This window comes from Rhinichthys klamathensis, unplaced genomic scaffold, assembly GCF_029890125.1.
Source record: "Rhinichthys klamathensis goyatoka isolate OS25496 unplaced genomic scaffold, OSU_Roscu_1.1 h1tg000001l_1, whole genome shotgun sequence".
In the NCBI taxonomy this organism is placed as follows: Eukaryota; Metazoa; Chordata; class Actinopteri; order Cypriniformes; family Leuciscidae; genus Rhinichthys; species Rhinichthys klamathensis.
Window position 1 is genome coordinate 2,212,179 of NW_026606555.1, and position 13,068 is coordinate 2,225,246.

General features: G+C 46.5%; 11 non-coding genes across 11 annotated transcripts; all 11 read left to right on the plus strand.

Annotated features, from left to right (window-relative positions):
• The first annotated feature begins 1,357 nt into the window (after positions 1-1,357).
• trnak-cuu (transfer RNA lysine (anticodon CUU)) lies at positions 1,358-1,430 on the plus strand. The gene has a single exon. It is a non-coding gene; the product is annotated as a tRNA-Lys (tRNA).
• A 1,272-nt stretch (positions 1,431-2,702) lies between these two features.
• trnak-cuu (transfer RNA lysine (anticodon CUU)) lies at positions 2,703-2,775 on the plus strand. Its single transcript has one exon. It is a non-coding gene; the product is annotated as a tRNA-Lys (tRNA).
• A 146-nt stretch (positions 2,776-2,921) lies between these two features.
• trnan-guu (transfer RNA asparagine (anticodon GUU)) lies at positions 2,922-2,995 on the plus strand. Its single transcript has one exon. It is a non-coding gene; the product is annotated as a tRNA-Asn (tRNA).
• A 2,814-nt stretch (positions 2,996-5,809) lies between these two features.
• Positions 5,810-5,882, plus strand: trnak-cuu (transfer RNA lysine (anticodon CUU)). The gene has a single exon. It is a non-coding gene; the product is annotated as a tRNA-Lys (tRNA).
• Positions 5,883-7,393: 1,511 nt separating this feature from the next.
• Positions 7,394-7,466, plus strand: trnak-cuu (transfer RNA lysine (anticodon CUU)). The gene has a single exon. It is a non-coding gene; the product is annotated as a tRNA-Lys (tRNA).
• A 146-nt stretch (positions 7,467-7,612) lies between these two features.
• Positions 7,613-7,686, plus strand: trnan-guu (transfer RNA asparagine (anticodon GUU)). Its single transcript has one exon. It is a non-coding gene; the product is annotated as a tRNA-Asn (tRNA).
• A 1,799-nt stretch (positions 7,687-9,485) lies between these two features.
• trnak-cuu (transfer RNA lysine (anticodon CUU)) lies at positions 9,486-9,558 on the plus strand. The gene has a single exon. It is a non-coding gene; the product is annotated as a tRNA-Lys (tRNA).
• A 146-nt stretch (positions 9,559-9,704) lies between these two features.
• Positions 9,705-9,778, plus strand: trnan-guu (transfer RNA asparagine (anticodon GUU)). The gene has a single exon. It is a non-coding gene; the product is annotated as a tRNA-Asn (tRNA).
• Positions 9,779-10,859: 1,081 nt separating this feature from the next.
• Positions 10,860-10,932, plus strand: trnak-cuu (transfer RNA lysine (anticodon CUU)). Its single transcript has one exon. It is a non-coding gene; the product is annotated as a tRNA-Lys (tRNA).
• Positions 10,933-11,078: 146 nt separating this feature from the next.
• trnan-guu (transfer RNA asparagine (anticodon GUU)) lies at positions 11,079-11,152 on the plus strand. The gene has a single exon. It is a non-coding gene; the product is annotated as a tRNA-Asn (tRNA).
• A 1,799-nt stretch (positions 11,153-12,951) lies between these two features.
• trnak-cuu (transfer RNA lysine (anticodon CUU)) lies at positions 12,952-13,024 on the plus strand. The gene has a single exon. It is a non-coding gene; the product is annotated as a tRNA-Lys (tRNA).
• Positions 13,025-13,068: the final 44 nt, after the last annotated feature.

A 13,068-nucleotide genomic window follows, 5' to 3' on the forward strand; every position in this document is an offset into this window, starting at 1 on the left:
TGTTCCAAGGGGTGGAGGAGGCCTGTGTTCCAAAGAGGTCCTGTTCAAAACTCCTTTCAAATCACCATCGAGCATCTGTGGTGTGAGGATATAATGGTAATGTTTTGTTCCAAGTGGAGGAGGAGGCCTGTGTTCCAAAGAGGTCCTGTTCAAAACTCCTTTAAAAATAACCATCGAGCATCTGTGGTGTGTGGATATAATGGTGATGTTTTGTTCCAAGTGGAGGAGGAGGCCTGTGTTCCAAAGAGGTCCTGTTCAAAACTCCTTTCAAATCACCATCGAGCATCTGTGGTGTGAGGATATAATGGTAATGTTTTGTTCCAAGTGGAGGAGGAGGCCTGTGTTCCAAAGAGGTCCTGTTCAAAACTCCTTTCAAATCACCATCGAGCATATGTGGTGTGTGGATATAATGGTGATGTTTTGTTCCAAGTGGAGGAGGAGGCCTGTGTTCCAAGAGGTCCTGTTCAAAACTCCTTTCAAATCACCATCGAGCATCTGTTGTGTGAGGATATAATGGTGATGTTTTGTTCCAAGTGGAGGAGGAGGCCTGTGTTCCATTGAGGTCCTGTTCAAAACTCCTTTCAAATCACCATCGAGCATCTGTGGTGTGAGGATATAATGGTGATGTTTTGTTCCAAGTGGAGGAGGAGGCCTGTGTTCCATTGAGGTCCTGTTCAAAACTCCTTTCAAATCACCATCGAGCATCTGTGGTGTGTGGATGGAATGATCATGTTTTGTTCCAAGTGGTAGAGGAGGACTGTGTTCCATTGAGGTCCTGTTCAAAACTCCTTTTAAATCCCCATCGAGCATCTGTGGTGTGAGGATATAATGATGATGTTTTGTTCCAAGTGGAGGAGGAGGCCTGTGTTCCATTGAGGTCCTGTTCAAAACTCCTTTCAAATCACCATTGAGAATCTGTGGTGTGTGGATGGAATGATCATGTTTTGTTCCAAGTGGTAGAGGAGGACTGTGTTCCATTGAGGTCCTGTTCAAAACTCCTTTTAAATCCCCATCGAGCATCTGTGGTGTGTGGATGGAATGATCATGTTTTGTTCCAAGTGTGGAGGAGGCCTGTGTTCCAAAGAGGTCCTGTTCAAAATTCCTTTTAAATCACCATCGAGGCCTCCTCGATGCCCTACTGTGTTCCAGTGAGGTCCTGTTCAAAACTCCTTTCAAATCACCACCTTTCAAATACCCATTTCCAACTTTTGACTGTGATCGAATGGGGGTTTTGGTCATAAAAGGAGGCCACCAGTAACTTGTAACCTATCAGGCTCTCAGACATGAGGCCAATCGATTCGCAAAATATGAGGCTCCATTAAAATCTGCGACCAGCCCGAAGCAAAGCCCTGCACCCGCCCGGCTAGCTCAGTCGGTAGAGCATGAGACTCTTAATCTCAGGGTCGTGGGTTCGAGCCCCACGTTGGGCGTATCTATTAGCTATCTCTCTTCCCAACAGGTGGTCTCGGTTTTCAGCACGCTGTACACATTACGCTAGTGGAAAACTTGTTTGTCTTTGCCGGAAACGTCCAATTGTGCTTTTTTATAACGTGACCCAGTGGCTGACTTGCCGCCGGTCTCTGTGGCGCAATTGGTTAGCGCGTTCAGCTGTTAACCGAAAGGATGGTGGTTCGAGCCCACCCAGGGACGATGAATGTTTTGTTCCAAGGGGTGGAGGAGGCCTGTGTTCCAAAGAGGTCCTGTTCAAAACTCCTTTCAAATCACCATCGAGCATCTGTGGTGTGTGGATATAATGGTGATGTTTTGTTCCAAGTGGAGGAGGAGGCCTGTGTTCCAAAGAGGTCCTGTTCAAAACTCCTTTCAAATCACCATCGAGCATCTGTGGTGTGAGGATATAATGGTAATGTTTTGTTCCAAGTGGAGGAGGAGGCCTGTGTTCCAAAGAGGTCCTGTTCAAAACTCCTTTCAAATCACCATCGAGCATCTGTGGTGTGTGGATATAATGGTGATGTTTTGTTCCAAGTGGAGGAGGAGGCCTGTGTTCCAAAGAGGTCCTGTTCAAAACTCCTTTCAAATCACCATCGAGCATCTGTGGTGTGAGGATATAATGGTGATGTTTTGTTCCAAGTGGAGGAGGAGGCCTGTGTTCCATTGAGGTCCTGTTAAAAACTCCTTTCAAATCACCATCGAGCATCTGTGGTGTGTGGGTGGAATGATCATGTTTTGTTCCAAGTGGTAGAGGAGGACTGTGTTCCATTGAGGTCCTGTTCAAAACTCCTTTTAAATCCCCATCGAGCATCTGTGGTGTGCGGATATAATGGTGATGTTTTGTTCCAAGTGGAGGAGGAGGCCTGTGTTCCAAAGAGGTCCTGTTCAAAACTCCTTTCAAATCCCCATCGAGCATCTGTGGTGTGTGGATGGAATGATCATGTTTTGTTCCAAGTGTGGAGGAGGCCTGTGTTCCAAAGAGGTCCTGTTCAAAATTCCTTTTAAATCACCATCGAGGCCTCCTCGATGCCCTACTGTGTTCCAGTGAGGTCCTGTTCAAAACTCCTTTCAAATCACCACCTTTCAAATACCCATTTCCAACTTTCGACTGTGATCGAATGGGGGTTTTGGTCATAAAAGAAGGCCACCAGTAACTTGTAACCTATCAGGCTCTCAGACATGAGGCCAATCGATTCGCAAAATATGAGGCTCCGTTAAAATCTGCAACCAGCCCGAAGCAAAGCCTTGCACCCGCCCGGCTAGCTCAGTCGGTAGAGCATGAGACTCTTAATCTCAGGGTCGTGGGTTCGAGCCCCACGTTGGGCGTATCTATTAGCTATCTCTCTTCCCAACAGGTGCTCTCGGTTTTCAGCGCGCTGTACACATTACGCTAGTGGAAAACTAGTTTGTCTTTGCCGGAAACGTCCAATTGTGCTTTTTTATAACCTGACCCAGTGGCTGACTTGCCGCCGGTCTCTGTGGCGCAATTGGTTAGCGCGTTCGGCTGTTAACCGAAAGGATGGTGGTTCGAGCCCACCCAGGGACGATGGATCTTTTGTTCCAAGGGGTGGAGGAGGCCTGTGTTCCAAAGAGGTCCTGTTCAAAACTCCTTTCAAATCACCATCGAGCATCTGTGGTGTGAGGATATAATGGTAATGTTTTGTTCCAAGTGGAGGAGGAGGCCTGTGTTCCAAAGAGGTCCTGTTCAAAACTCCTTTAAAAATAACCATCGAGCATCTGTGGTGTGTGGATATAATGGTGATGTTTTGTTCCAAGTGGAGGAGGAGGCCTGTGTTCCAAAGAGGTCCTGTTCAAAACTCCTTTCAAATCACCATCGAGCATCTGTGGTGTGAGGATATAATGGTAATGTTTTGTTCCAAGTGGAGGAGGAGGCCTGTGTTCCAAAGAGGTCCTGTTCAAAACTCCTTTCAAATCACCATCGAGCATATGTGGTGTGTGGATATAATGGTGATGTTTTGTTCCAAGTGGAGGAGGAGGCCTGTGTTCCAAGAGGTCCTGTTCAAAACTCCTTTCAAATCACCATCGAGCATCTGTTGTGTGAGGATATAATGGTGATGTTTTGTTCCAAGTGGAGGAGGAGGCCTGTGTTCCATTGAGGTCCTGTTCAAAACTCCTTTCAAATCACCATCGAGCATCTGTGGTGTGTGGATGGAATGATCATGTTTTGTTCCAAGTGGTAGAGGAGGACTGTGTTCCATTGAGGTCCTGTTCAAAACTCCTTTTAAATCCCCATCGAGCATCTGTGGTGTGTGGATGGAATGATCATGTTTTGTTCCAAGTGTGGAGGAGGCCTGTGTTCCAAAGAGGTCCTGTTCAAAATTCCTTTTAAATCACCATCGAGCATCTGTGGTGTGTGGATGGAATGATCATGTTTTGTTCCAAATGGTAGAGGAGACTGTGTTCCAAAGAGGTCCTGTTCAAAACTCCTTTCAAATCACCATCGAGCATCTGTGGTGTGAGGATATAATGGTGATGTCCTCCATCCCTTGTTTTGTTCCAAGGGGTGGAGGAGGCCTGTGTTCCAAAGAGGTCCTGTTCAAAACTCCTTTCAAATCACCATCGAGCATCTGTGGTGTGTGGATATAATGGTGATGTTTTGTTCCAAGTGGAGGAGGAGGCCTGTGTTCCAAAGAGGTCCTGTTCAAAACTCCTTTCAAATCACCATCGAGCATCTGTGGTGTGTGGATATAATGGTGATGTTTTGTTCCAAGTGGAGGAGGAGGCCTGTGTTCCAAAGAGGTCCTGTTCAAAACTCCTTTCAAATCACCATCGAGCATCTGTGGTGTGAGGATATAATGGTGATGTTTTGTTCCAAGTGGATATAATGGTAATGTTTTGTTCCAAGTGGAGGAGGAGGCCTGTGTTCCAAAGAGGTCCTGTTCAAAACTCCTTTCAAATCACCATCGAGCATCTGTGGTGTGTGGATATAATGGTGATGTTTTGTTCCAAGTGGAGGAGGAGGCCTGTGTTCCATTGAGGTCCTGTTCAAAACTCCTTTTAAATCCCCATCGAGCATCTGTGGTGTGTGGATGGAATGATCATGTTTTGTTCCAAGTGTGGAGGAGGCCTGTGTTCCAAAGAGGTCCTGTTCAAAATTCCTTTTAAATCACCATCGAGCATCTGTGGTGTGTGGATGGAATGATCATGTTTTGTTCCAAATGGTAGAGGAGACTGTGTTCCAAAGAAGTCCTGTTCAAAACTCCTTTCAAATCACCATCGAGCATCTGTGGTGTGAGGATATAATGGTGATGTCCTCCATCCCTTGTTTTGTTCCAAGGGGTGGAGGAGGCCTGTGTTCCAAAGAGGTCCTGTTCAAAACTCCTTTCAAATCACCATCGAGCATCTGTGGTGTGTGGATATAATGGTGATGTTTTGTTCCAAGTGGAGGAGGAGGCCTGTGTTCCAAAGAGGTCCTGTTCAAAACTCCTTTCAAATCACCATCGAGCATCTGTGGTGTGTGGATATAATGGTGATGTTTTGTTCCAAGTGGAGGAGGAGGCCTGTGTTCCAAAGAGGTCCTGTTCAAAACTCCTTTCAAATCACCATCGAGCATCTGTGGTGTGAGGATATAATGGTGATGTTTTGTTCCAAGTGGATATAATGGTAATGTTTTGTTCCAAGTGGAGGAGGAGGCCTGTGTTCCAAAGAGGTCCTGTTCAAAACTCCTTTCAAATCACCATCGAGCATCTGTGGTGTGTGGATATAATGGTGATGTTTTGTTCCAAGTGGAGGAGGAGGCCTGTGTTCCAAAGAGGTCCTGTTCAAAACTCCTTTCAAATCACCATCGAGCATCTGTGGTGTGAGGATATAATGGTGATGTTTTGTTCCAAGTGGAGGAGGAGGCCTGTGTTCCATTGAGGTCCTGTTCAAAACTCCTTTCAAATCACCATTGAGCATCTGTGGTGTGTGGATGGAATGATCATGTTTTGTTCCAAGTGGTAGAGGAGGACTGTGTTCCATTGAGGTCCTGTTCAAAACTCCTTTTAAATCCCCATCGAGCATCTGTGGTGTGTGGATGGAATGATCATGTTTTGTTCCAAGTGTGGAGGAGGCCTGTGTTCCAAAGAGGTCCTGTTCAAAATTCCTTTTAAATCACCATCGAGGCCTCCTCGATGCCCTACTGTGTTCCAGTGAGGTCCTGTTCAAAACTCCTTTCAAATCACCACCTTTCAAATACCCATTTCCAACTTTTGACTGTGATCGAATGGGGGTTTTGGTCATAAAAGGAGGCCACCAGTAAATTGTAACCTATCAAGCTCTCAGACATGAGGCCAATCGATTCGCAAAATATGAGGGTCCATTAAACTCTGCGACCAGCCCGAAGCAAAGCCCTGCACCCGCCCGGCTAGCTCAGTCGGTAGAGCATGAGACTCTTAATCTCAGGGTCGTGGGTTCGAGCCCCACGTTGGGCGTGACTATTAGCTATCTCTCTTCCCAACAGGTGGTCTCGGTTTTCAGCGCGCTGTACACATTACGCTATTGGAAAACTTGTTTGTCTTTGCTGGAAACGTCCAATTGTGCTTTTTTATAACGTGACCCAGTGGCTGACTTGCAGCCGGTCTCTGTGGCGCAATTAGTTAGCGCGTTCGGCTGTTAACCGAAAGGATGGTGGTTCGAGCCCACCCAGGGACGATGGATGTTTTGTTCCAAGGGGTGGAGGAGGCCTGTGTTCCAAAGAGGTCCTGTTCAAAACTCCTTTCAAATCACCATCGAGCATCTGTGGTGTGTGGATATAATGGTAATGTTTTGTTCCAAGTGGAGGAGGAGGCCTGTGTTCCAAAGAGGTCCTGTTCAAAACTCCTTTCAAATCACCATCGAGCATCTGTGGTGTGAGGATATAATGGTGATGTTTTGTTCCAAGTGGATATAATGGTAATGTTTTGTTCCAAGTGGAGGAGGAGGCCTGTGTTCCAAAGAGGTCCTGTTCAAAACTCCTTTCAAATCACCATCGAGCATCTGTGGTGTGTGGATATAATGGTGATGTTTTGTTCCAAGTGGAGGAGGAGGCCTGTGTTCCAAAGAGGTCCTGTTCAAAACTCCTTTCAAATCACCATCGAGCATCTGTGGTGTGTGGATATAATGGTGATGTTTTGTTCCAAGTGGAGGAGGAGGCCTGTGTTCCAAAGAGGTCCTGTTCAAAACTCCTTTCAAATCACCATCGAGCATCTGTGGTGTGAGGATATAATGGTGATGTTTTGTTCCAAGTGGAGGAGGAGGCCTGTGTTCCAAAGAGGTCCTGTTCAAAACTCCTTTCAAATCACCATCGAGCATCTGTGGTGTGTGGATATAATGGTGATGTTTTGTTCCAAGTGGAGGAGGAGGCCTGTGTTCCAAAGAGGTCCTGTTCAAAACTCCTTTCAAATCACCATCGAGCATCTGTGGTGTGAGGATATAATGATGATGTTTTGTTCCAAGTGGAGGAGGAGGCCTGTGTTCCATTGAGGTCCTGTTCAAAACTCCTTTCAAATCACCATTGAGAATCTGTGGTGTGTGGATGGAATGATCATGTTTTGTTCCAAGTGGTAGAGGAGGACTGTGTTCCATTGAGGTCCTGTTCAAAACTCCTTTTAAATCCCCATCGAGCATCTGTGGTGTGTGGATGGAATGATCATGTTTTGTTCCAAGTGTGGAGGAGGCCTGTGTTCCAAAGAGGTCCTGTTCAAAATTCCTTTTAAATCACCATCGAGGCCTCCTCGATGCCCTACTGTGTTCCAGTGAGGTCCTGTTCAAAACTCCTTTCAAATCACCACCTTTCAAATACCCATTTCCAACTTTTGACTGTGATCGAATGGGGGTTTTGGTCATAAAAGGAGGCCACCAGTAACTTGTAACCTATCAAGCTCTCAGACATGAGGCCAATCGATTCGCAAAATATGAGGCTCCATTAAAATCTGCGACCAGCCCGAAGCAAAGCCCTGCACCCGCCCGGCTAGCTCAGTCGGTAGAGCATGAGACTCTTAATCTCAGGGTCGTGGGTTCGAGCCCCACGTTGGGCGTATCTATTAGCTATCTCTCTTCCCAACAGGTGGTCTCGGTTTTCAGCACGCTGTACACATTACGCTAGTGGAAAACTAGTTTGTCTTTGCCGGAAACGTCCAATTGTGCTTTTTTATAACCTGACCCAGTGGCTGACTTGCCGCCGGTCTCTGTGGCGCAATTGGTTAGCGCGTTCGGCTGTTAACCGAAAGGATGGTGGTTCGAGCCCACCCAGGGACGATGGATCTTTTGTTCCAAGGGGTGGAGGAGGCCTGTGTTCCAAAGAGGTCCTGTTCAAAACTCCTTTCAAATCACCATCGAGCATCTGTGGTGTGAGGATATAATGGTAATGTTTTGTTCCAAGTGGAGGAGGAGGCCTGTGTTCCAAAGAGGTCCTGTTCAAAACTCCTTTAAAAATAACCATCGAGCATCTGTGGTGTGTTGATATAATGGTGATGTTTTGTTCCAAGTGGAGGAGGAGGCCTGTGTTCCAAAGAGGTCCTGTTCAAAACTCCTTTCAAATCACCATCGAGCATCTGTGGTGTGAGGATATAATGGTAATGTTTTGTTCCAAGTGGAGGAGGAGGCCTGTGTTCCAAAGAGGTCCTGTTCAAAACTCCTTTCAAATCACCATCGAGCATATGTGGTGTGTGGATATAATGGTGATGTTTTGTTCCAAGTGGAGGAGGAGGCCTGTGTTCCAAGAGGTCCTGTTCAAAACTCCTTTCAAATCACCATCGAGCATCTGTTGTGTGAGGATATAATGGTGATGTTTTGTTCCAAGTGGAGGAGGAGGCCTGTGTTCCATTGAGGTCCTGTTCAAAACTCCTTTCAAATCACCATCGAGCATCTGTGGTGTGTGGATGGAATGATCATGTTTTGTTCCAAGTGGTAGAGGAGGACTGTGTTCCATTGAGGTCCTGTTCAAAACTCCTTTTAAATCCCCATCGAGCATCTGTGGTGTGTGGATGGAATGATCATGTTTTGTTCCAAGTGTGGAGGAGGCCTGTGTTCCAAAGAGGTCCTGTTCAAAATTCCTTTTAAATCACCATCGAGCATCTGTGGTGTGTGGATGGAATGATCATGTTTTGTTCCAAATGGTAGAGGAGACTGTGTTCCAAAGAGGTCCTGTTCAAAACTCCTTTCAAATCACCATCGAGCATCTGTGGTGTGAGGATATAATGGTGATGTCCTCCATCCCTTGTTTTGTTCCAAGGGGTGGAGGAGGCCTGTGTTCCAAAGAGGTCCTGTTCAAAACTCCTTTCAAATCACCATCGAGCATCTGTGGTGTGTGGATATAATGGTGATGTTTTGTTCCAAGTGGAAGAGGAGGCCTGTGTTCCAAAGAGGTCCTGTTCAAAACTCCTTTCAAATCACCATCGAGCATCTGTGGTGTGTGGATATAATGGTGATGTTTTGTTCCAAGTGGAGGAGGAGGCCTGTGTTCCAAAGAGGTCCTGTTCAAAACTCCTTTCAAATCACCATCGAGCATCTGTGGTGTGAGGATATAATGGTGATGTTTTGTTCCAAGTGGAGGAGGAGGCCTGTGTTCCATTGAGGTCCTGTTCAAAACTCCTTTCAAATCACCATTGAGCATCTGTGGTGTGTGGATGGAATGATCATGTTTTGTTCCAAGTGGTAGAGGAGGACTGTGTTCCATTGAGGTCCTGTTCAAAACTCCTTTTAAATCCCCATCGAGCATCTGTGGTGTGTGGATGGAATGATCATGTTTTGTTCCAAGTGTGGAGGAGGCCTGTGTTCCAAAGAGGTCCTGTTCAAAATTCCTTTTAAATCACCATCGAGGCCTCCTCGATGCCCTACTGTGTTCCAGTGAGGTCCTGTTCAAAACTCCTTTCAAATCACCACCTTTCAAATACCCATTTCCAACTTTTGACTGTGATCGAATGGGGGTTTTGGTCATAAAAGGAGGCCACCAGTAAATTGTAACCTATCAAGCTCTCAGACATGAGGCCAATCGATTCGCAAAATATGAGGGTCCATTAAACTCTGCGACCAGCCCGAAGCAAAGCCCTGCACCCGCCCGGCTAGCTCAGTCGGTAGAGCATGAGACTCTTAATCTCAGGGTCGTGGGTTCGAGCCCCACGTTGGGCGTGACTATTAGCTATCTCTCTTCCCAACAGGTGGTCTCGGTTTTCAGCGCGCTGTACACATTACGCTATTGGAAAACTTGTTTGTCTTTGCTGGAAACGTCCAATTGTGCTTTTTTATAACGTGACCCAGTGGCTGACTTGCAGCCGGTCTCTGTGGCGCAATTGGTTAGCGCGTTCGGCTGTTAACCGAAAGGATGGTGGTTCGAGCCCACCCAGGGACGATGGATGTTTTGTTCCAAGGGGTGGAGGAGGCCTGTGTTCCAAAGAGGTCCTGTTCAAAACTCCTTTCAAATCACCATCGAGCATCTGTGGTGTGTGGATATAATGGTAATGTTTTGTTCCAAGTGGAGGAGGAGGCCTGTTTTCCAAAGAGGTCCTGTTCAAAACTCCTTTCAAATCACCATCGAGCATCTGTGGTGTGAGGATATAATGGTGATGTTTTGTTCCAAGTGGATATAATGGTAATGTTTTGTTCCAAGTGGAGGAGGAGGCCTGTGTTCCAAAGAGGTCCTGTTCAAAACTCCTTTCAAATCACCATCGAGCATCTGTGGTGTGTGGATATAATGGTGATGTTTTGTTCCAAGTGGAGGAGGAGGCCTGTGTTCCAAAGAGGTCCTGTTCAAAACTCCTTTCAAATCACCATCGAGCATCTGTGGTGTGAGGATATAATGGTGATGTTTTGTTCCAAGTGGAGGAGGAGGCCTGTGTTCCATTGAGGTCCTGTTAAAAACTCCTTTCAAATCACCATCGAGCATCTGTGGTGTGTGGGTGGAATGATCATGTTTTGTTCCAAGTGGTAGAGGAGGACTGTGTTCCATTGAGGTCCTGTTCAAAACTCCTTTTAAATCCCCATCGAGCATCTGTGGTGTGCGGATATAATGGTGATGTTTTGTTCCAAGTGGAGGAGGAGGCCTGTGTTCCAAAGAGGTCCTGTTCAAAACTCCTTTCAAATCCCCATCGAGCATCTGTGGTGTGTGGATGGAATGATCATGTTTTGTTCCAAGTGTGGAGGAGGCCTGTGTTCCAAAGAGGTCCTGTTCAAAATTCCTTTTAAATCACCATCGAGGCCTCCTCGATGCCCTACTGTGTTCCAGTGAGGTCCTGTTCAAAACTCCTTTCAAATCACCACCTTTCAAATACCCATTTCCAACTTTCGACTGTGATCGAATGGGGGTTTTGGTCATAAAAGAAGGCCACCAGTAACTTGTAACCTATCAGGCTCTCAGACATGAGGCCAATCGATTCGCAAAATATGAGGCTCCGTTAAAATCTGCAACCAGCCCGAAGCAAAGCCTTGCACCCGCCCGGCTAGCTCAGTCGGTAGAGCATGAGACTCTTAATCTCAGGGTCGTGGGTTCGAGCCCCACGTTGGGCATATCTATTAGCTATCTCTCTTCCCAACAGGTGCTCTCGGTTTTCAGCGCGCTGTACACATTACGCTAGTGGAAAACTAGTTTGTCTTTGCCGGAAACGTCCAATTGTGCTTTTTTATAACCTGACCCAGTGGCTGACTTGCCGCCGGTCTCTGTGGCGCAATTGGTTAGCGCGTTCGGCTGTTAACCGAAAGGATGGTGGTTCGAGCCCACCCAGGGACGATGGATCTTTTGTTCCAAGGGGTGGAGGAGGCCTGTGTTCCAAAGAGGTCCTGTTCAAAACTCCTTTCAAATCACCATCGAGCATCTGTGGTGTGAGGATATAATGGTAATGTTTTGTTCCAAGTGGAGGAGGAGGCCTGTGTTCCAAAGAGGTCCTGTTCAAAACTCCTTTAAAAATAACCATCGAGCATCTGTGGTGTGTGGATATAATGGTGATGTTTTGTTCCAAGTGGAGGAGGAGGCCTGTGTTCCAAAGAGGTCCTGTTCAAAACTCCTTTCAAATCACCATCGAGCATCTGTGGTGTGAGGATATAATGGTAATGTTTTGTTCCAAGTGGAGGAGGAGGCCTGTGTTCCAAAGAGGTCCTGTTCAAAACTCCTTTCAAATCACCATCGAGCATATGTGGTGTGTGGATATAATGGTGATGTTTTGTTCCAAGTGGAGGAGGAGGCCTGTGTTCCAAGAGGTCCTGTTCAAAACTCCTTTCAAATCACCATCGAGCATCTGTTGTGTGAGGATATAATGGTGATGTTTTGTTCCAAGTGGAGGAGGAGGCCTGTGTTCCATTGAGGTCCTGTTCAAAACTCCTTTCAAATCACCATCGAGCATCTGTGGTGTGTGGATGGAATGATCATGTTTTGTTCCAAGTGGTAGAGGAGGACTGTGTTCCATTGAGGTCCTGTTCAAAACTCCTTTTAAATCCCCATCGAGCATCTGTGGTGTGTGGATGGAATGATCATGTTTTGTTCCAAGTGTGGAGGAGGCCTGTGTTCCAAAGAGGTCCTGTTCAAAATTCATTTTAAATCACCATCGAGCATCTGTGGTGTGTGGATGGAATGATCATGTTTTGTTCCAAATGGTAGAGGAGACTGTGTTCCAAAGAGGTCCTGTTCAAAACTCCTTTCAAATCACCATCGAGCATCTGTGGTGTGAGGATATAATGGTGATGTCCTCCATCCCTTGTTTTGTTCCAAGGGGTGGAGGAGGCCTGTGTTCCAAAGAGGTCCTGTTCAAAACTCCTTTCAAATCACCATCGAGCATCTGTGGTGTGTGGATATAATGGTGATGTTTTGTTCCAAGTGGAGGAGGAGGCCTGTGTTCCAAAGAGGTCCTGTTCAAAACTCCTTTCAAATCACCATCGAGCATCTGTGGTGTGTGGATATAATGGTGATGTTTTGTTCCAAGTGGAGGAGGAGGCCTGTGTTCCAAAGAGGTCCTGTTCAAAACTCCTTTCAAATCACCATCGAGCATCTGTGGTGTGAGGATATAATGGTGATGTTTTGTTCCAAGTGGAGGAGGAGGCCTGTGTTCCATTGAGGTCCTGTTCAAAACTCCTTTCAAATCACCATTGAGCATCTGTGGTGTGTGGATGGAATGATCATGTTTTGTTCCAAGTGGTAGAGGAGGACTGTGTTCCATTGAGGTCCTGTTCAAAACTCCTTTTAAATCCCCATCGAGCATCTGTGGTGTGTGGATGGAATGATCATGTTTTGTTCCAAGTGTGGAGGAGGCCTGTGTTCCAAAGAGGTCCTGTTCAAAATTCCTTTTAAATCACCATCGAGGCCTCCTCGATGCCCTACTGTGTTCCAGTGAGGTCCTGTTCAAAACTCCTTTCAAATCACCACCTTTCAAATACCCATTTCCAACTTTTGACTGTGATCGAATGGGGGTTTTGGTCATAAAAGGAGGCCACCAGTAAATTGTAACCTATCAAGCTCTCAGACATGAGGCCAATCGATTCGCAAAATATGAGGGTCCATTAAACTCTGCGACCAGCCCGAAGCAAAGCCCTGCACCCGCCCGGCTAGCTCAGTCGGTAGAGCATGAGACTCTTAATCTCAGGGTCGTGGGTTCGAGCCCCACGTTGGGCGTGACTATTAGCTATCTCTCTTCCCAACAGGTGGTCTCGGTTTTC